This window comes from Pelodiscus sinensis, chromosome 2, assembly GCF_052426305.1.
Source record: "Pelodiscus sinensis isolate ZL-2025 chromosome 2, ASM5242630v1, whole genome shotgun sequence".
Lineage (NCBI taxonomy): Eukaryota > Metazoa > Chordata > Testudines > Trionychidae > Pelodiscus > Pelodiscus sinensis.
In genome coordinates, this window is record NC_143053.1 from 48,864,383 (window position 1) to 48,885,919 (window position 21,537).

The 21,537-nt window shown below is 41.0% G+C and overlaps 1 protein-coding gene across 4 annotated transcripts in view; it reads right to left on the reverse strand.

Moving 5' to 3' along the window:
• RALYL (RALY RNA binding protein like) overlaps positions 1-16,165 on the reverse strand; it is a 562,192-nt gene extending 546,027 nt beyond the window's left edge. For 3 of the 4 annotated variants that reach the window (XM_006112990.5, XM_014581715.4, XM_006112995.5), the window contains exons 1-2: positions 15,552-15,694; positions 14,603-14,689 (exon numbers count right to left, since the gene is read on the reverse strand). The gene's annotated coding sequence lies outside the window, so the exon portion shown is untranslated. Of the gene's footprint in view, positions 1-14,602; positions 14,690-15,551; positions 15,695-16,030 lie in introns of those variants that run through there. The other variant, XM_006112993.5, reaches the window with a different exon arrangement.
• Between the last annotated feature and the right edge of the window lie 5,372 nt (positions 16,166-21,537).

Genomic DNA, 21,537 nt, shown 5'->3' on the forward strand with positions numbered 1-21,537 from the left:
CAAGATTTTTTTTTACCACTTCCAGAATAAAAAACTTAAGCCTTCAAACTTGCCACTGTACGTTGTTTTGGGACCTGTTCAATGCCTGCCCTATGACACCTGTATGCTAGATAGGTTGGTGCAAAGGGGCTATACCCATTTTTGGAGTACTCTAGATGAAGTACTATCCTCCACCAACATTTTGATCCCTCCAGCTGCAGTCCAGCTATGCAGAAAGTATTCCAGACTGAGGTGGGCCTGAAGAGAAACATGTGTGTGTAATCCTTTCAGCCCAGCAGTTCTACACCCCTGCAGTGATACATATGGGGCCATTGTAAGAGTTATGAAAGTAAAGACAGCACTATGGGCTGCCCAAGACAAGCCTGTTTGCGGCTCTCCTGAAAGAGTGATGACACAACCTAAGTCCCTATGCCAGCCCCAGTACTGGTGCAAGAATGAATTGTTCTGTTCTGTTCTTTCCCTTTGGAGTATCGGCACTGAATACTACCTCAAGTCAGGATACCTGGCTAGATGCACCACTGGTCTGACCCACTGTGACTTTCTTACATTTTTTATGTATCTGTCCCTTTGACTTCAGTGGGACTACTTATGCTAGTAGCAATATGCTAAGTAGTCAATTGCAAATCTGGGTCCATCTTATCTCACAGTCCTTAATCATGCCAGTACCTCTGTTGACTTTTGTACTTAACAGTATAGCAGTATTTCATTTAAAAACAATTAAAAACTCCACCCTCCTGGAAGTTATATCTGTGAGTAGGATGCTGCATTCTGGAGTTTTTTGTTTGTTTTATTCCTGATAATTTTAAAAACAGAAAGTTAAAAGTGAGGCTTCTATGACTGAAGTACTGATGACTGCCTCAAATAGCTAAGATGACAGAGAGGGAGAGGGTAATGACCCAGAAAGAAAAGGCATTCCTTTATTTGAGCCTTAACTGAAATTCTGCTGATTTTTTCTCCATTTCAATTGCTGCCCTCCTCCTCCTTTTACTCCTCTCCCCTCTTCCATCCCTCTCCTATTGCTTCTTTTTCTTTCATCCTTCTGAGTTGTGCCGACACCAGGGGAGAGGTCCAGAGCAGGAGGGAAGGTCCAGCAAGTCTGAAACAAAAAAAAAAATTACAAAGAAAAGATAAAATGGGTTCAGAAATACAGTTAAATAAAACAAATGTTATGGTATTTTTCCCCTTCTGAAAAATGGAACTTTCTATACAGTGAAAATAGTTTCTACTCTAACTCTGTGGTTATGTGATAGAGATGTAGCCGTGTTAGTCTGGTGTAGCTGAAACAAAAGACAAAACAATGGAGCACTTTAAAGACTAACAAGATGGTGTATTGGGTGATGAGCTTTCGTGGGCCAGACCCATTCCTCAGATCAATATGTGGAAGAAAATCGGCACCACCATATATACCAAAGTGATACAATCAAAAAAATGAACGCATGTGAAATTGACAAATCAAATTTTAGAACAGAGTACGGGTGAGGGGGGAAGGTTAGCGTCTGTGAGATAATGACATACGGGTGATAATAGCGGAAGTTTCTGTGAGGTAATGACATTAGGGATGATAATTGGGGAAGCTATCTCACCCATTACAAAGAAACTTCCCCTATTTTCACCCCTATGTCATTACCTCACAGACACTAACCTTCCCCCCTCACCCCACTCTGTTCTAAAATTTGATTTGTCAATTTCACATGCGTTCATTTTTTTGATTGTATCACTTTGGTATATATGGTGGTGCCGATTTTCTTCCACAAATTGATCTGAGGAAGTGGGTCTTGCCCACGAAAGCTCATCACCTAATAAACCATCTTGTTAGTCTTTAAAGTGCTACATAGTTCTGTCTTTTGTTTCTGTGGTTATGGTTAGTGTTACAAGATTCATTATTATTTTGACCAAGTAGCAGGAATTTATGAACCCATTTTAAAATTTCTGTTGTAATATACCCTACCATGCTGCTTTGGCTCCAGTTCAAGAAAACATCCTATTTCAGAACAGCACTTAATCTTTTTGCTCTAACTACTGTCCTGAATCAGAGCATTAGCACTTATTCTGCAAGCTTCTCTGCACAGGCAGACCCCTTACATCCACTGGGAACTCTATTACCTACCCACCCAGAGTCAGCTTGCAGAACTGGGGCCTTATGACATACCATGGCAAAATTTGTCTCATATGGCATATTATCTAGTAGTTCAGTCAGCAGTTGTATACTTTCATATACTAAAAATGCATTATGAAACATTTTCTTTATATTCCAATGACAACCAATTTGCTTGTCACTAATGATGATATTAGATGTTTAAATGTCTCAGAGGGGTAGCCTTGTTAGTCTGTAACTAAAAAAAATTAAAAAACAACAGCGATCCTTTAGCACTTTAGAGACTAAGGGTACATCTACACTGCAAGCTTATTTTGGAAAAAAACTATTCTGCAAGATATTTTCCAGAATATTTTGAAATAGCGTGTCCACACTACAGAAAAGCCTCAAAATTAGTTCAAGGCAAGCTCCCCTAATGTGGATGCACTATCTCAAGTGGGAGGCACTTGAGAGAAACAACTTTAGAATGGCCCTGGTGAGGAGCTATTTTGACATAGCAGCAGTGGAGCGTCCACACACACCATCTTCCAAAATAGCTTTTTTGGAAGAGGTGTTATTGCTCGTGGAATGAGGTTTACCAACGTTTGAAAAAACCCACCGTTATTTTGATTTTCTTTCGAAATAACACAATTGCTGTGTGGATGCTAATACTGTTTTTCCGGAATAATGACTGTTGTTCCGGAAAAACGGTGCAGTGTAGACGCACCTAACAAAAATATAAAAATAGTATCATGAGCTTTTGCGGGCACAACCTACTTCTTCAGATGATAAATATGGAGCAAGGTGAACAGATTTTGAAATATAAAGCAGGAAAATAGGAAAGAAAGAAAGAAAGAAAGAAAGAAAGAAAGAAAGAAAGAAAGAAAGAAAGAAAGAAAGAAAGAAAGAAAGAAAGAAAGAAAGAAAGAAAGAAAGAAAGAAAGATCCTCTGATGTGGTGACTTATGTGGTTAGGTCCTGTGATGATGTTGCTTGTGTAGATGTGTAGAAAGAGTTGGCACTGGGGTTTATTGCAAGGGTGAGTTCCTGGGTTAATATATTTGAGGCGTGATGTGTAACCAGAGGCTCATACAACTGTACATCCATTAATGTGATATATGCCCTCAAGTGACATGTATATTGGCCAAACTGGACAGTCTCTACATGAAAGGATTAATGGACACAAATCAGATACTGAAAGTGGTAACACAGAGAAACCTGTTAGAGAACATTTTAACTTGCCAGGGCACTCATTAATGGATTTAAAGGTGGCTATTCTGTTACAAAATAATTTCAGGGATCAACTAGAGAGAGAATCTGCAGAACTAGCATTCATATGCAACTTTGATACTATCCCAAAGGGTTTGGACAGGACATGAACTGGCTGGCTCATTATATTCAACACCCAAATGACATCAAAGACTAAATATCAGGCATTTACAGCCTACTCTATTAGCCTTGTTTAGTAATTGACGGGGCTTTCTTTCTTTCTTTCTTTCTTTCTTTCTTTCTTTCTTTCTTTCTTTCTTTCTTTCTTTCTTTCTTTCTTTCTTTCTTTCTTTCTTTCTTTCTTTCTTTCTTTCTTTCTTTCGTTAAATGTGTTAGCAATAGTTATATTAGTATGGTGTCCAGCCATGATGCATAGTGCATAATGCAAAAAGGGAGACAAGTCAGATACTCCATGAATTCTACCAAATATTCCACTATTACCAAGCTATTTTATGTGAGGGGTACTTCAGTTTTAATAGGCAATACAAAACCTTAAAGTAGATATATAGATAGACTACAGGGAATAAATATGAAGGCCAAGTGCCTCCTAATCTGGTGAAGTGTGTATATGATATTGTAACTATACACCCTATTGCCCTTAGGAAATGGTTATTTGAATGTTTTACATTGTGAGCTCAAGCCTATATCTCATGAGTCTTATTAATCAATCAGATTTCTGACTTAATGCATACCATTTTAACATGGCTGTTACAATACCCTGGCTGTGCCTTATTTTAGAATGTGAATAACACCGTACTATTCTGGGAATTAACTGATGACATACTATTTTGTACTTATTCATATTATGCTGAACTATATATATTTACCACTCCTTGATGCTGGTTTCCTTTTTTAGAACTTTGGACTATATAGTATAATTTAAATTGCATAATTACATAATGGTGATGACAGCTAAAAGGTGTGACCAACTCAGGCATCTTAAAGGAAATTGTGTTGTATAATTCACAGAACTCTCCATAAATCTCATTCTATTTACATGCTGTTACACCCTCCAAAACATTTTGCAGATACCCATAGAGCAATAGCCAAACCCTTGCAATCATACTCCATATTATCTATGAGCTATAATAGCTCATTATTTTTCATCACACTTCATCTTACTGCTGATCTCACTGCTGTCTTTAATTTGATTCAATTCACACTGTGCTGCAATAGATTATGACATCATATGCTAGTTAGTGGTACTCATAGCAAAGCCACTGTACCATGACAGTAATCTAGCTCTACTGTTCCTCCACTGGATACTGATCTAACCCCCCACTCACCAATGTACTTTGAAAGATCATTTACCAGTAATATTCTAGGAATTCATTTAAATGAGCATTTAAGGATGACTAAGTCTAGGGGATAATAGGGAATTTATCCATTTATTTTTATCTACTCGTTTATTTTAAAAATAGTGTATCAGTTTATCCATATTGTATATATTCAGTTGTACAGGTTGGACCACTATGGTCCTGTACCCTTGGGATCTGACCGGTCCCGAACAAGGGAATTTGTTGGACCAGAGGAGGTCCCGTCAGTGGCCTTTCAGGCATCGCCAGCTCTGCTTCTGGCCCTAGTTGTGCCCTCCAGCCAGCTGTTCTGCCAGCCTGGCTTGACCCCTCAGCCCCCTCTCTGACTGGGCCCCCTTGCCACTGCACTCCCCATGCCACCTGAGCCCCTGCTGCATCACAAGGCTAGCGACATTACAAGGCTCCCTGAGCTGCCTGAGCCCCTGCCACACTCCTGGTTGCACTGCCAGAGCTCCCCACTCCCTGACACAGGGCTCTTGGCTACGCCGCCGGTGTTCCCTGCACCATCTGAGATCCTGCCATGGGGGTCATAGCTGCATTATAGGACTTTCTCCGCTTCCTGAGCCCTCTGATGCTGTGCTCCCCACGTTGCCTGAGCCTCTACCCACCACTGGCCTTCTACCCTTGGGCTCTTTGGTGCAGCCTCATCTATGGTCTGTCAGGATGTTGCTGCACCAGAGAGTCCCAATTTAGGGAGGTGCACCCTGTAGTCTTCTCCACATCATCTTTGTACTTTGCTTTTTTTCTCAGCTACTGAGAGCACCCTACAGGTGGACCCTATGTATCCATTAGATGAAGTAAGTGGATTTTTGTGCAGTGGTGGAACTCACTGCAATATCCAGAGTCTTAGGTTATAAAAGCTTCAGAGGAGGAACAACGAATGAAACCCTGATTTCACTGAGCCAATGGGATTTTAGCCATTTGCTCAAGCTAGACTTATTACTCCCCTCTCTCATACAGAAATTTTCTTTTTTTCTCAAAATTTTCCACACCATTTTTTGAATTTTCACCAAAAACTAAAATCTGAAATCATTCTAATATTTGGCCAAAATATTTTGACAAATCCTGAAATTTTCCATAGAAAGAAGACATTTTTTGTGAAAGATTTTGAGTGAGGAGTTCAATTTTCAAAAGAGAGCTTTTCCAATACTGTACAGAGTATAAATACCACAAACTTTTCCAGTCAGCATGAAAAGTAGTATCCCCTCTTGTGCCCACCTTATTCCAACTGCTTCCTGATCTTCCTTGCTCCACCCTTGTACATTTTACCCCTCCTTCTCTTCTAATACACATTTATAAGAGAATTCCTTAAAGGGGCAACAATTCCTTTTAGGAACAGACAAGGAACCACAGAGCTCCAGTGAACACAGTTTATATGGAAAATTTTAAGATTTCCGTACCACTGACTTAAGTAGGGCTAGGATTTCACCCAACATTTATTTGTACAGCATCATGGTTTACCAGTCCTGATGATAGATGTGTGCTACTATAATGAAATAAAATAAATGATAAAAATAATTAATAACAGAAACTGCTACAATGAAGAATTATCCCCCATGGAAAAAAATGAGACTGTAACATCAAAAAATAAGGATAAATTCTCTTTTCAAAGAGCATAACTCTCATTAATTGTTCATAAGATTTATGTGTATGCTATCTCAAGTATCCAGTCTTGCAGTTGTTTCACAGAGAATCCCATTTTAATCAATGGAAGTTTTGCATGCAGAAGGAAAACAGAATCAATAGTGAGGAAAATGATTCCCTTCCCCCACTCCAGCATTTTAAAAGGCTGACTTAAATGTATCCAATTTAGAGAATGGTGAAAACTGACATCACTAGCAGCATTCCTAAATTATGGTCTTAGCTTACTCATGGTTAAATCAATCTAAATTTCAACAGCAGAATTGGACCGTAAAGATGACTCATGATAAAATCCCTTCACAGGCACCTGAATGTAAGTGTTTTGTTTTTAATTGTATCCATATAGTATTATAACATGTGTACAAAGACTTTTTGCACAAAGTATTTTTTCAGTGTTAAACAGCTTACACCTTTTAATGGGTGATACTTATTGGTAACAGTTTACGAGTACCCAGGAGCAGGCTGGCCATGAGCAGAGGGCAGATCCAGCCCCAGCGGGCCCCCCGGTGGGACTGGAAAAGCCCTCCTGCCCACCTCCCCTTTGGCTGGAGTGCCCCCGCCACCACACTCAGGGTTTGCTCCAGCCTAGCCACAGAGGGGCACAGTTAGGGAGGCGCTCCAGCCCAGCCTAGCTGTATTGGTCCCTCCCACCCCCTTTTAATTGGTTAACTGGTTAAATGCTATGTTCAACCAGTTAATGAATTAAACGGGATTTTACATCCCTGATTAGAAACATGAAGCTCTACTTACTATACCATAGGATATATGGTGCTGAACAGCCATAACTCCTAGCCAAGCTCTTTGGATGAGGTTTTGAGTGATTGTCCAGGCATTTATAAACAGTTATGTCAAATTCATGACTTACTTTTTTGTAGATATAATTCATTGCTGAGATAAAACAAATGCTTAGTATTGTGCAAACATTGCAATATTTTAAATACTAGACTGTCATATCAAATAGCACAGTTAAAACAAATCAAAGTGGTTTTCACAACATTGGATTTATAAATCCAAAACACATTAAAGCACCAATAAAAACTACTGTATACATAGAAAGTCCTAAAAACATAATGCCACTATTTTAGAATTTACATAATCTCTGTTTCACTTGATATATCAGCCATTGAATATCTATGTGAAACGCCTAGCTAAGAGTGAAAGATCTTTGGCTTTGAGTGTCATGAATATGATATGCTGTTCTACAGACCAAATTCAGACTTCTTATAATCATGTAAAAATCCCACTAATATTTCATTTTGGCCAATTATCTCCTTTTTCTTGACCTTGCACTATACAAACACAGAGTCTGACCACTGTAATGATCTAGAGGAAAGAAAATAGAATTGATTAAAGCAAAATAAGATGGAAGTAATATTTCTGGGTTACAGAAACACTCAGGATATGTTTACATGGCAACTGAGCACAAGACTTCCAGTCCAAGGAGACAGATTTGTGCTAGCATGAGTTAACATGCTAAAAAATAACAGTATTGAGTTTGGATTCTCAAGTCCAACTGACACACTGGGCTCGGGAGTCTATACTACTGCGTTTAGCATGGTAGTGCAAGCCTTGCTAGTGTGGTCTGTTTCAAGGCTTGCTCCCAGGTGCAGTGTAAGCATACCTTCAGAGGGCTGGGGCTGGCTTTTCAACAAACTGGTTAATAGAATCAAGGTTCTAGTGGATCCACGTTACTTCATGATCCTCAGGAATGTTCTATACTGACTTTATACCAGCAGCAGGCAATAACTAGCCCAAGAGCCAGATACAGTTCTCCAAGGTAAGCTCCTGGCAGACTGTCGCTGCTCTATTTGCCTGCACTCCACCAGTATGGGCACTTGTGGCTCCTGCTGGCTGTGCATCACTGTTCCCAGCCAATGGAAGCTGTGGGAAGTAGTAACTCTGTGGTTTGTCAAGAGGCTGTGACCAATTTTTCCCTGAGGGCCTAATTCTTGCTGATGCAGTGTTTCTGGTGCTCATAGTGCTACACTGATTCACTGGAATGCAATTTAATGGGGGTAGTAATAATCTTTAAAAAGCAAAGGTGGGAGCCCTGGTATGGATCCATCCTGGTGCTTCATTTCATCCAGCCTTCAGCAAGTTTCCATATAGCAGTCCAGAACCCCTGTGGCTTGGAACCTTCTCCACCCCTGCAGGGCTGGAGCTACTAGAGCCAGCTTTCCAGCATGTTCCTATGGCCTTTAGATGGAGGGGTGATCAAGGAAGCTTTGTGTGCTGCCCCCATCCTCACTATCGGCTAAGCAGACCCATTGACTGGAAACCACAGTCAATGGGAGCTGCGGGGTCAGTGGCTGTGGGCACGAGCAACATAGAAGCAGGACATGGTGGCTGCTTTCAGGAACTGCCCTGCCTTAGCCCCATTGTATTGTCAACAGGGAGCAGCCTGTGATAAATGCCACCCTGCCTGCACCCCTCATCACTTCCCACAGCACCATTGCCTGTCCCAGGTTGGAATCCCTTCCTTCACCCCAGCTCGATCCAAAATCTTCCACCCACACACAAACCCCAACACCTAGACTCCCTCCCAATGCCCTGATCCCAAACCTCATCGTATACCACACCCTCTTGTCCCATCCCGACTCACCCCAGAGCCCGCACGCTATCACACAACCCAACCCTCTCCTCAGCCCTGAGCCCCCACTTGCATTCCAAACCCCTCATCTCATAGCCCACTCCCCCACCTGGAGCACTCACCGATTCCTGCACCTCAGACCCTGGCCCTAGCCAGTACTCTCCTCCTGCATCCCAAGCCTTTCATTTCTGGCCCCAGCATGGAACCTAGGGGAAGCCCCGAGCCTTTGCCCCCTCCCCACACTGTGGGGTTGTGTTTGTCCCCTGACTGATTTTGTTCTGTGAATCAATATCCCCTGATAGAAATAAGGTCTCCCAACTCTCCCCTATGCAACATCATTTAATCAGGATTCCACAGATTTGGGGGAAAGCTCATGACTGGGTAATGAGAGAAAAGAGCTCAAAGAATGCCATTTTATTTAGTATCATCCCATAAAGAGGACTCTATCCGAATTATTTTTCAAGCATTCCACCTCTGCCTCTTCAAATGCTTCAGTGGCTAGATTTGTGGCCAAATTATTATTTACATCACTGCAGCCCCTAGAGATCTCAAACCACTCAGGTGCCCTTGTGCTAGGCACTGACATGACCGAATAGCTCTAAAAGGAGCCTGTTAACAGAGAGGGCCAAGGGAATAAGATACCAGAGAGAGAAAGAGAGAGAGAATACCACAGAAGATCTGGTTTTCTGGCTAAATATCCTGATCCTCAGGAGAAATCTTGAGATCTATAATATAACCCACAGAGATTTTGTGTCTCCCAAGTTTGGAAATCTCAGCCCGTGTTTCTGCTGCAATCTGTACAAAACTCTCCAACCAAAGGGACCATATGGACTTAATATTCCAGAGTTTTCTATAAAACTTCAGCCATTAATCAGCTTTTCACACTAGAGAGTGTGCATTTGTACTATTCCTCTAAAAATAATTTTTTGGCATAACTAAGCAGGTTACTTGATTAGTTAAATATTTTACTAACTCTGTATCAGGCTGAATTCACCTGTAATTATATGCATATATTTTAAATACATTTCAGGCTTTTACAGTATTACAACAAATTAATTATATTAATGTCTAACAACCTGAAATTTGCTTAGTAATTTGAAAGGGCAATTTGATTATTTGTTTTAATTGCTGGTACATGACTCATCGAGTCAGAAAATCACACTCAATTGTGCAAAAATAATGCTTCCTAGAAAAGTGATCCAAAATCAAAGTCAAAGTGCTTCTAAAAGATTAAGTTAATTATTGAAATTAAAACTACATTTCTAAATGGCAAGAAAATAATCATAAATTAAAATGATGCAATCTATTCAGCTACATAAGAAAGATCAACAAAGAGGTGGAGTCTGAAATACTACCTCTACTTTTTTTAGAAAAACAAATAAGGAGATTGATTTAAATTTTACTGAACATTTATTCACTTATTTATTGAAAAATAACTGAATTTTACAGTGTTGAACAAAAGCACAAATAGAATCAGTGGTCACTCAAAGCATAAACCAAAACAGCAGAAAGCAAAAACAACAACTTGAGCAAGTATATTTTGAGTCTATATCTGTAACCTAACAAATCTATACAGCTGTCTAACCTCTCATACTATAATGCTGAGTTTTGCATCACCTCTAACATGCAGTGTTTTTCATTACAGATCCTAATCTTGCAAACATTCACACATGTGAGTAACTTCATGCACACAATTGACTATTCACACCTGTAATGGTACAACTGTTTTTTTTTCAGGATTATGGTTATACAATTCTGAAAAATTAGTTGTTTATAGATACACTAAGCAATAAATAGGCATAATGGTCTTTTATTTATGATATCATTTAGAAACTTTATTGAGTTTTTTATAATGTAATTGTATATTTTACAAATCATAACAAAAAAGTTATGGTCTATAAAATATCTCCCTCCAAACTTTCCTCACTTTTATATTATTCAACAGTGTTGAAGCGAAAAAGAATAAATTGGAAACTGTCTTCTTATAGTGATTGTTCAAAAATCATATAAGGATTTCAGCAGATGAAAAAACTGGTGTCATAACACTAATGTCCATTTATTTAAATATTTTGTTTTATTATGATAAACCTATGCTGAAGAAGGCTTTGGGTCACAGTCCATTGCATTGGGATCCCACATGTCCAAGGTTGTGTATGACTGTTTTTTTATTTATAAACAGGCCACTTTCAATCTGGATTCAGAAAATCTAATTGTAGTGAAAAACAAGAGGGACTCATCTTTTTCCTGGGGCAGTGTGAGTGCCAAAAATGTCAATGGGAACTACACATGCATACACGGGAGCAGAATCAAGCCCTTAAATACCTTGCACAATTTATACATAGTGTTGTGTTGATTATCTTGTGATGTTGTTTTTGATGGTTAGCCTGAGTTGAATGGGAGAAAAATTGCTATTAGGCAGAACTAGCCTGTTAATGGCTTATGGAAATTCATGCTTTTAGGATAATGACTTAGTAGACCAGAGTCTAGGAAATAAAGTACCTTGGGAAGAAACCGTAATTAGAAAAAACTGTTTTAAAAGGAAGTAGCAAACTTTCATTTTCATGCTAAACTGAAGGTGGCTATTATGGGAATATATACTGGCCAATTCAATATCCAAAGTGTCTTGATAGCATGAATAGAAAGAAAGAGAGAATGGAAAACTCTTAGATAATGGAAATTAACGAGTTGTGAGGGAGAAAAAACATTCCCCAGTGTTGGGATATGGGGATAGGATTATTTGTTTCTATCATCTGTTCAGGGCCCTGGGATAGCTAATAGCCTATGTGTTGTTTATTTATGATTCAGAGCTCATCCTGAGTTGAGGGCACCCAGCATCCTGTGTAGAGTCAGTCTGTGCACTAATCGGACTTCCATTCAGTAGGCATTGCAAATGTAAAAGCAAAACAACAACAATTGCTTTCCAATGTTTTCGGTTTACAAATTTCTGTTAAGGTTGATTAACTCTCCCACCTCTCTTAAAATATTAGAGATTTAAAATATAAAGTAGATCATATTCAAGCCTGGGCATGTACCACTTGCAGAAGTCAAAATTACTATGGTAGTAGCAGTATTCCCCATTATAAATATAGAGAATGCCACGAATGTTATGGCAAAATTAATAACATAGTTCAGCAGATGTCCATTCTTAAATTTTCTCATTTATTATTTGTAAAATTTGATATATTGAAAATAATAGAATACTTACTAATCTTGTACAGTATTTATATTGGTGGCTTTCCAAACATGAATGCAAATTAACAAAATCCTGTTTTCAATAACATTTAATTAAAACATAAAGCAGCAGAAACAGGGAAATTTCAAGATGAGTCTGATAAAGCATTCTCAATTAAGTTGTTCTGTGCATAGATGTTGTAGCATATACAGAGTCAAATACTGTTCTCCTTACCAAAGTAAGCCGCTTGGCCCATGTTACTATATGTGCATATGCAGTTTTGTGCATATAGAAGTGTACATGTAAAATACTCTTTACAACCTCAACTTGTGCACATGACAGATATGTGTGTATATCAGTTCCTGAGTTGTGCACATTCAGTGGGTATTTTGTACACTCCACTTTGGTGTCCATAATAAGTGTAATTCTAAAACTTTTTTATCATGGACTTCAAGGAAGGATTAAGTGACCAGGATTTGATACATCGTACCTATCTGTACAAATTACTAATATATGATATCTGCTCATAAAAACAGACAAGACAAAGGCATGTCTGTCCAGAAATTATTTGCCTGGTTTGGTTGTTTAAACATCTTACCAACACTAAGAATGCTAAGTATATTGTCTATTCTCCTCAACTTTACAAAAATATTGAGAAAAAGGAATTTAAAACTACAGGGAAAAGTAGTGCATGGAATGCTGAGCACTATTTTGTACTCACTGATTTCTTTCAGTCTGAATTATGAATATATAAATAGGCTTAACGGATGCAATTTTAATATAACTTCAGTAGAGATATCTATATATATTTAGATGTTTTCAATGTTTATTTATTTAAATGTTTACAATTGCAGGAAATTGTGGGTGTGTCAAACAATGCAGGGATCAGACAATAATTATTTAATTAAAGTAATGCTGAGATTTAAAAAGTTAAAGTCATTATTATTATTAAGACAAAAATTGTCAATATCACATTTCAAAATATACAGAATAAATATAATTAAATCAAACTCTCAAAAGTTCTCATGCATTATTTTTCTTCCATTACAAATCTGCAGATATTTTTCATCAATATGTATGTGGATAATGAAAAGGACATTTATCAATAGTTACTGATACAAATCTAATCCTTACAAGCCTAAATCAAGGCAGAAGTCTGGGACTTCTTAAAATGTGAATTATTGACTCTTAGTAGATTGTAACTACTCCAAAAACAGTATTATAATCTATCATGTAAATATAGTGATTTTTTGAAATATGGATTATTAACTCAATAGCAAATTAATTCTGTGTTGTTGTAAAAGCCCAGCAGGCATGTAGAATAGACACTTTTCTACACAATATAACTAAATTGCAGGGACGAGGGGGGGAGAATCAGTTTAAAGAGCAAAGTATTTGCAAGTTCCAGGAAAGTAAATATGTATACAAAGTTTCTAACTTCCAAAGCATTTTAGTCTTATAAATGAAAAATAGACAGAATATTTCTTTTTACATCTACAAAAAAGTATTACGTAAAAGATGCTTTGTTTTCAATGCTTAAATGCTGAGGAAATTTTTCTGACCAAGTTTCCCTGAAATCTATTCATAGAGAATACACTCAACAGCATCATCACAATAAAGTGTATCACGCATAAGACTGCAGATTCAAGCATTCAGCACCTCAATTTTGATAAAATACTCAGCTCTCTCTTTCTGGAAAAAACTGAGATGGAAAACGCTTTCAATATCATATTTAGTATATCAACTTCTCTAAATCCAGAACAGTTTAGGAGCTTGTTAAGCAGCTAAGTCCTATTAAAGCAAAGTAACAGTTTCTTCCCTAATCTTGAACTTTCAGCGACAGTCAGAGAAAAAGTAGCTGATTCCTATGCCCTGTCAGACAGTAGCATTAATAATCACCAAAACAAAAGGAAACACCTCAAAATATGTATCTGCTTATAATTAATCACTACCCCAAATGAGGTAAACCTGGCAGAAATGACCTGCTTTCTGCCTTGATTAGTCCTTGTTAATAAGGGGAGCATAAATTAGAAATAAGAGGATTGTTATCGTTATGGATTTGGAATATGTGTCAGACTCATATGGCAGTGAGCCAGTTTCTCTGACGGACTGCTGCTGCTGTATCTCTCACAGCCACCTATGATTTTATAATAGGCATTTTTTAAAACTCGAGTCTCTTTCTCTCTCTATTTCTCTCTCTTTTCTTCCTCACAATCCAGTCCAGTTATTTTTAAGCCCTAGACGCTCCCTGCTCATAACTTGCATCTCCCGGTTCAATTCAGGTTTGTCAGCTGGGTACCCGCATGTCTAGGATAGTACATAAACTATCACACACAGACTAACCGACCTGGGCTCAATTAGTGCAGCATTTTGGACACATTCGAGTAATCAAGAGGCAGAAATTTAGTTTCGTCTTCATTTAATTGAGAACACATATTTAGCGAGGGATCGAGAATTTTACATAATTATTATTAATAATTATTATTATTCTCGTAACGTAATTTACAAAAGAGTGGAAACGCCTACAAGGAGATGAAGTACCTGCACTGGGGAGATGTTCAGTTGTTCACTTCATCTTCCGTTGACAAGGAAACCAACCCGCACTTCATTCTCCAGGAAAACCTTCCACTGCCATCATTTTAAAATGTATTTATTTGTATATATGTGCATATCTATCATCATAATCATCATAATAAAATTATCTCGGTAAAAGAATAAAAAAGTCAAATGTGCAAAAGTAACGATCATTGCTTTGGCTTTTTTGTTTGTTTGGCTTTTTTAAGGAGGAAAAAGTATTAAAAAATGATCAACTCTAACAAGCTGCAAGAAAAGTTTCACGTTATAAACGGGCATCAAAGCAAAAAAGAACAAAAACTGCTGATTGCACCGAGTGTCAAAAAAAGGAAACAACCAAAAATAATAAAATTAACATCTTGCTCAGTGGCCTGCACCAGTATTGCAAGATCACAAACTCTTTGTAAACACTGCTGTAAAATGCATTTGCAATTCACATCTATATACAAAAAAATAAAAATAAAAATGAAAAAACATCAAAACAACATTTGGAAAAATTCTCTGCAAAAGAGTTAGAAACATGCCTTTTCTCCTCATCTTTAAAAAAACGCACAATATTTCACATTGCTTTCTTTTTCTCGGGCCATAACAAAACCAGTTGCATATCTAGAGCTAGCGCTAATAATTGTATATATAGCTATATTTTTGCTGGACTGGTAAGTCTTAAATGTTATTGCATTGCTCAATTCCCAGTGACTCCCAGCCCCAGCAGCACCTTTTGCTCACAGTCTAGTAACCATCGCATGCTAAGAAGAAGAAGAAAAACAAAAACAAAAACAAAAAACTTGGCATCAGAAAAAGGATCAAATCCCTGGAAACAATAATCAAAGAGGAAGAAAAAAAGAAGAAAAATAAAAAAGGAAGAAAAAAACAGGACAAAAAAAGAGGACAAGAATGTCAGCGGAAAGGTACTCACCGAGCGGGAGTAAAAGAGAGGAATAAAAATGAGTTACTATAAAATACAGTATGGCGGTGGAAGAAGGAATGAGGCGCTTCCCCCCCCCCCCTCCTCCCTAGTCTCTGCCTCAGGCAGCGGACACGTGATTCGCAGCCAGGCTGACTCGCAGGCAGGGGGAAGGGGTTCGCCCCGCTGGAGCAGCCCAATTCACTCCCACGGCGGCGGCGGCGGCAGAAGCGAGCGGGAGGCTGGAGCCCGCAGCTAGCGGCAGGAGCTGGCGCCTCGGCTGCTTGCGCGGCGGCAGCAGCGCGAGCCAAGCAGGTGCCTCTCGCCCCAGCGCCACGCGCCGCACACACACCCACACACACACACACACCCGCGCGGCTAAGTCAGGGGCGCGGGCGAGCGAGGCGGAGGGGAGTTGAAAGCGGAGACCGTGCGAGCGGGAGCAGCTGCCTGTGTGTGTATGTCGGAGCTACAACTTGCTGCCTCCTCACCTCAAAGTTATCGCTGCAGCTTCCGGTGCTCCCAAATTACCTGCTCCATAAATCTCCCCTTCTTTCTAGGTTGCCGAGGGCCGGACTGAGTGGCAAGTGTCAGTGCAAGTCAGCGCGTCTCCAGCGCCGCTCGCCGCTGCACGGAGGCAGAGAGGCTGAGCGGTCGGTAGCTGTACTTTCTGCTGGGGTTGGCTCGGCTCCGGCCAAGTGCAAGCCCCAAGCGATGCTTGTCCAGAGCGTGCTCACATGTTCACGTTTGCAGCTGGACAGAAATTAGAAAGTGCCGAGAGACGCGTTCATTATTTCTCTACTTTGTTTTTGCTTTCCTGGCCTCTGCTCAGTGTTTGCCTTGGTGCTGAGGGGGGCTCTTGTTTTTAATAACAAAGTTATTGGCAGAGGCAAGTCAAACAAGTGACTCCAGAAGAGCTGTTCTGGGAGAGCGCTTTGCAGGCAGCCTGTGCTAGGCAGGGAAGCAGCAATGCATCATCACGCAGACGGCTAGTTCCTCGGCAGGTTAACTCTTTCAGCTGGATGGTAGGTGAGCCTGTTGTTCCGCATCCTTGCTCATGTTTAACGGGATCCTGTGTTAGCTAAAGGGCATTCCCTGTAATCAAGGATCTCATCCTGTGCCCCTCGCTCTCCTGAGGTTTTATACAAGAGTGACTAAAGCATGGTGTTCCAGACTGGACAGCATCATTATAAAGTAAGCAAGAACTATCTCAGGCTGTCACTCATACTTAAGACTGTGTGAGAGTTGTGTAGGTTTTTTGTTTACTTCAGAAGGGGCCATCATGATCATCTAGTCACAAAGCTATGTGCATTCAAACCAGGAATATACTGTGGGGGAAGTCTTCAAATCTAGGCTATATCTACTCTGGGAAAGATTGGCAACAAAAGTGTGGTCAACATGCAAAAGTGCCAAAAGTGAAAAATGGTCCAACTGGTTTTTCTGCTTCCCATTGTTGACATTCCATGGCCATATTGCTAGTACCTCCATGGACCCGCATCCCACAATGCAGTGTGTGGGAAGGCAGAGCTGATACCTGTGCTCCTTAGTTCTCCCACAACATTCTCAGATGCTGAGAGCAGCTCTGTGAATTCTCCATGCAGAGGAATGTCAAAGCAGCACAGCAGTCTCTCCAGTCTGCCCCCTGCAGTAGCAATCTGCCTGCTGCTGTGTTTCTAGCGGGACAGAACAGAAGCATTACAATGATTTGCTCTTTGTTTTTTCCCCAAACAAAGCAGCTCATTCAACTGTCGGATATTTCTCAGGGCTTTGAAAGATGAGGGGTGCATGCCTGCAGGGTAGCAGAGCTCACAAACCACAGCCATGGAAGCAGGCAGTGTGGCAGAGGGAAGTCAGTTCTCTGGGGAAAAAAAGCAAACAACAGAGTCCACACTAGCTCTTTGTCGAAAATAAAAGGAGAGGAAAAGACAAAAATCTCTGGCAGGACTGGAAGTTTTTTGTTGCCAAAGCTAGATGTTTTCCCCAACAAACGTAGCACTGCAGTGTAAACACGCTTAATGTTTTGTTGCTAAAAGGCAGTTTTGAATGACAAAACATGCCAGTGAACACAAGACCCTAGATTTAAAGACTCTTAAGTTACCCACCATTTATTTTAGTTCAAACCAGCAAGTGATCTGTGTTCCATGCTGCAGAGGAAGGAGAACTTCCCTCCCCTCAGGTTTCTGTCAATCTGACTTAGGGAAAACAATCCTTCTCAACCCCAAATCAATTAGCTTAGGGGTGGGCAATAATTTTTGACAGGGGGCCACTCCAAGATTTTGGAAAGTGGTCAAGGGCCGCACTCTTCCATGATGTTAATGGAGGAGATGTGGAATCTGGGATGGAGGTAGGGTACAGAAGGGAGCTTGGGATAATTGATTGGGATGCAGGAGGAGATTAGAGTCTGGGAGGGAGTTTGAGTGAAGGAGGCAGTTGTAACCTAGGGCAAGCAACTGAAGTGCAGGGCTTGGGGATGTGACCTAGAGTAGGAGGGTATTGTGATCTGGGAAAGAAGATTGGGGTGCCAGATCTGGAGAGGGTTTGGGTGTAAGAGGGGGACAGAGGGTTTGGGTATGTTGAGTGGGAGTCAGAGGGTTGGGGCAGGAAAGTGCTGGGGTGCTAGAAACAGGGTGTGGCCAAGAGACTTGCCTGTCAGCTGCCAAACTAGCCTGCCTGCCGAGCTTAAAACATTTCCCAGCCAGCCAGCCTGCTTCCCTGGCCATGTGCTTCATTGAATAACTGAGCCGAGAAGAGAGAGCATAGTTCTTCTTGGCTGCCTGTTATACTAACAAACAGCTCCCATTGGCTGGTTTCTAGCCAGAAACCAGCCAATGGCAGCTCCTGAAACTTCCCCCTTCCCTTCCTGTTTCAAAACAGAAATGGAGCCCTGAAGCCTCATTTGTAAATGGCACACGGGGCTGCAGGGCAAGCAGAGGAGCCTGCCTGGGGCTCCCTGCTCCCTCAGCGGGTCAGATCTGGTGGATTGGTGGGCCAGATCCATGCCACAGGCTGTATTTTGCCCAGGCCTGAGTAAATCCTCCACATTTGGGCAAGACCCACCAGCCAGATGCAGCCCTCCTTGTCTATTGTCTTCTTTCTGTCTTTTAGAGATATTTACTAATAGCAGTCATGAATGGGTCATGTGTCCTTGTGGGTAGTACAATGATTAACATCATCATCAACCATCCCCTCCATAAACTTGTCAAGTTCTGTCTTGGAACAATTTTTTTTGTTTTTTTTTGTTTTGTTTTGTTTTGTTTTGTTTTGTTTTGTTTTGTTTTGTTTTGTTTTGTTTTCCCCACAGTTTCCCTTAGAAGGCTCTTCCAAAATTTCACTCTTTGGATAGGCCTCAGAGGAGAAGTCATGCTAGTTTTTATCTGTAAAAATGTGGAGTCCTGTGGCATCTTAAAGATTTATTTGGGCATAATATTTCGTGGGTCAAAACCACTTTGTCTGATTTATGGAGTGGAAATCACAGAGGTAAGAAGTAGGGATGTAAAGGGCTAACCAGTTAACAGACAGCCCACCCGGGTTGGAGCAGACCCCCACCTGATGCAGCCTGGGGGGCGGATGCAGCCTTGTCATGGGCAGCGGTCATTTTAATCCAGCTGAGCCCACCATGCCATACCATGGCTGAGGAGTGGTCAGCCCAGCATGACAAGATAGGCCTGGCCAGGCTGGAGCAGCTCTCCAACCATGGCATGGTATGGCAGGCCTCGCCCAAGCAGCCGGTGGCATGGCAAGGGGCCACCCAGACCAGCTGGGCCCCCCGCCTGCAGGATCCTGGTTAACTGGTTAAATGTAACATATAAACCTCATATAACATATAAATGTTATGTGTAACATAAATGGCATTTTAGTCGGAAAATATATATCTTACAATAGATTTTAGAAATGTGTGTATGTCTGTCTATCTGCCTGTGAGTCTCTTCAAGAACTCCTACATAAGAACGGCCGTACTGGGTCAGACCAAAGGTCCATCTAGCCCAGTATCCTGTCTACCGACAGTGGCCAGCACCAGGTGCCCCAGAGAGGGTGGACCGAAGACAATGATCAAGCGATTTGTCTCCTGCCATCCCTCTCCAGCCTCTGACAAACAGAGGCCAAGGACACCATTTTATCCCCTGGCTAATAGCCTTTTATGGACCTAACTTCCATGAATTTATCCAGCTTCTCTTTAAACTCTATTATAGTCCTAGCCATCACAGCCTCCTCTGGCAAGGAGTTCCACAGGTTGACTACACGCTGTGTGAAGAAGAACTTTCTTTTATTAGTTTTAAACCTGCTACCCATTAATTTCATTTGGTGTCCTCTAGTTCTTCTATTATGGGAACTAATAAATAACGTTTCTTTATCAGCCCTCTCCATACCACTCATGATTTTATAGACCTCTATCATATCCCCCCTCAGTCTCCTCTTTTCTAAACTGAAAAGTCCCAGTCGCTTTAACCTCTCCTCATATGGGACCCGTTCCAAACCCCTAATCATTTTAGTTGCCCTTTTCTTAACCCTTTCCAAGGCCAAAATATCTTTTTTGAGGTGAGGAGACCACATCTGTACACAGTATTCAAGATGTGGGCGTACCATAGTTTTATACAGGGGCAGTAAGATATTCTGGGTCTTATTTTCTATCCCTTTCCTAATAATTCCTAGCGTCCTATTTGCCTTTTTGACAACCGCTGCACTCTGTGTGGAAGTTTTCAGAGAACTGTCCACGATAACTCCAAGATCTCTTTCCTGATTTGTCGTAGCCAAATTAGCCCCCATCATACTGTATGTATAGTTGGGGTTATTTTTCCCGATGTGCATTACTTTACACTTATCCACATTAAATTTCATTTGCCATTTTGTTGCCCAATCACTCAGTTTGGTGAGATCTTCTTGGAGTCCCTCACAGTCTGCTTCTGTCTTGACTATCCTAGACAGTTTGGTATCATCTGCAAACTTTACTACCTCACTGCTTACCCCTTTCTCCAGATCATTTATGAATAAGTTGAAAAGGATTGGTCCCAGGACTGACCCTTGGGGTGCACCGCTAGTTACCCCTCTCCAATCTGAAAATTTACCATTTATTCCTACCCTTTGTTTCCTGTCTTTTAACCAGTTCTCAATTCAAGAAAGGACTTTCCCTCTTATCCCATGGCCATGTAATTTACACAAGAGCCTTTGGTGAGGGACCTTGTCAAAGACTTTCTGAAAATCCAAGTATACTATATCTACTGGATCCCTCTTGTCCGCATGTTTGTTAACTCCTTCAAAGAACTCTATGGGTATGTCTACACTACCCCGCTAGTTCGAACTAGCAGGGTAATGTAGGCATACCGCACTTGCAAATGAAGCCCGGGATTTGAATTTCCCAGGCTTCATTTGCATAAGCGGGGAGCCGCCATTTTTAAAACCCCGCTGGTTCGTACCCCGTGCAGCGCGGCTACACGGGGCACGAACTAGGTAGTTCGAACTAGGCTTCCTAGTTCGAACTACCGTTACTCCGCGTGAAATGAGGAGTAACGGTAGTTTGAACTAGGAAGCCTAGTTCGAACTACCTAGTTCGTGCCCCGTGTAGCCGCGCTGCACGGGGTTCGAACCAGCGGGGTTTTAAAAATGGCGGCTCCCCGCTTATGCAAATGAAGCCCGGGAAATTCAAATCCCGGGCTTCATTTTTAAGTGCGGTATGCCTACATTACCCTCCTAGTTCGAACTAGAAGGGTAGTGTAAACATACCCTAACGGTATGTCTACACTACCCCGCTAGTTCGAACTAGTGGGGTAATGTAGGCATACCGCACTTGCAAATGAAGCCCGGGATTTGAATTTCCCGGGCTTCATTTGCATAAGCCGGCCGGCGCCATTTTTAAATGCCGGCTTGTTCGAACCCCGTACCGCGCGGCTACATGCGGCACGGGCTAGATAGTTTGAACTAGCAAGCCATTCCAAACTATCTGTACACCTCGTTCCACTCTTGCCACCTGTCTACACTGGCCATGAGTATTTGTGCAAGAACA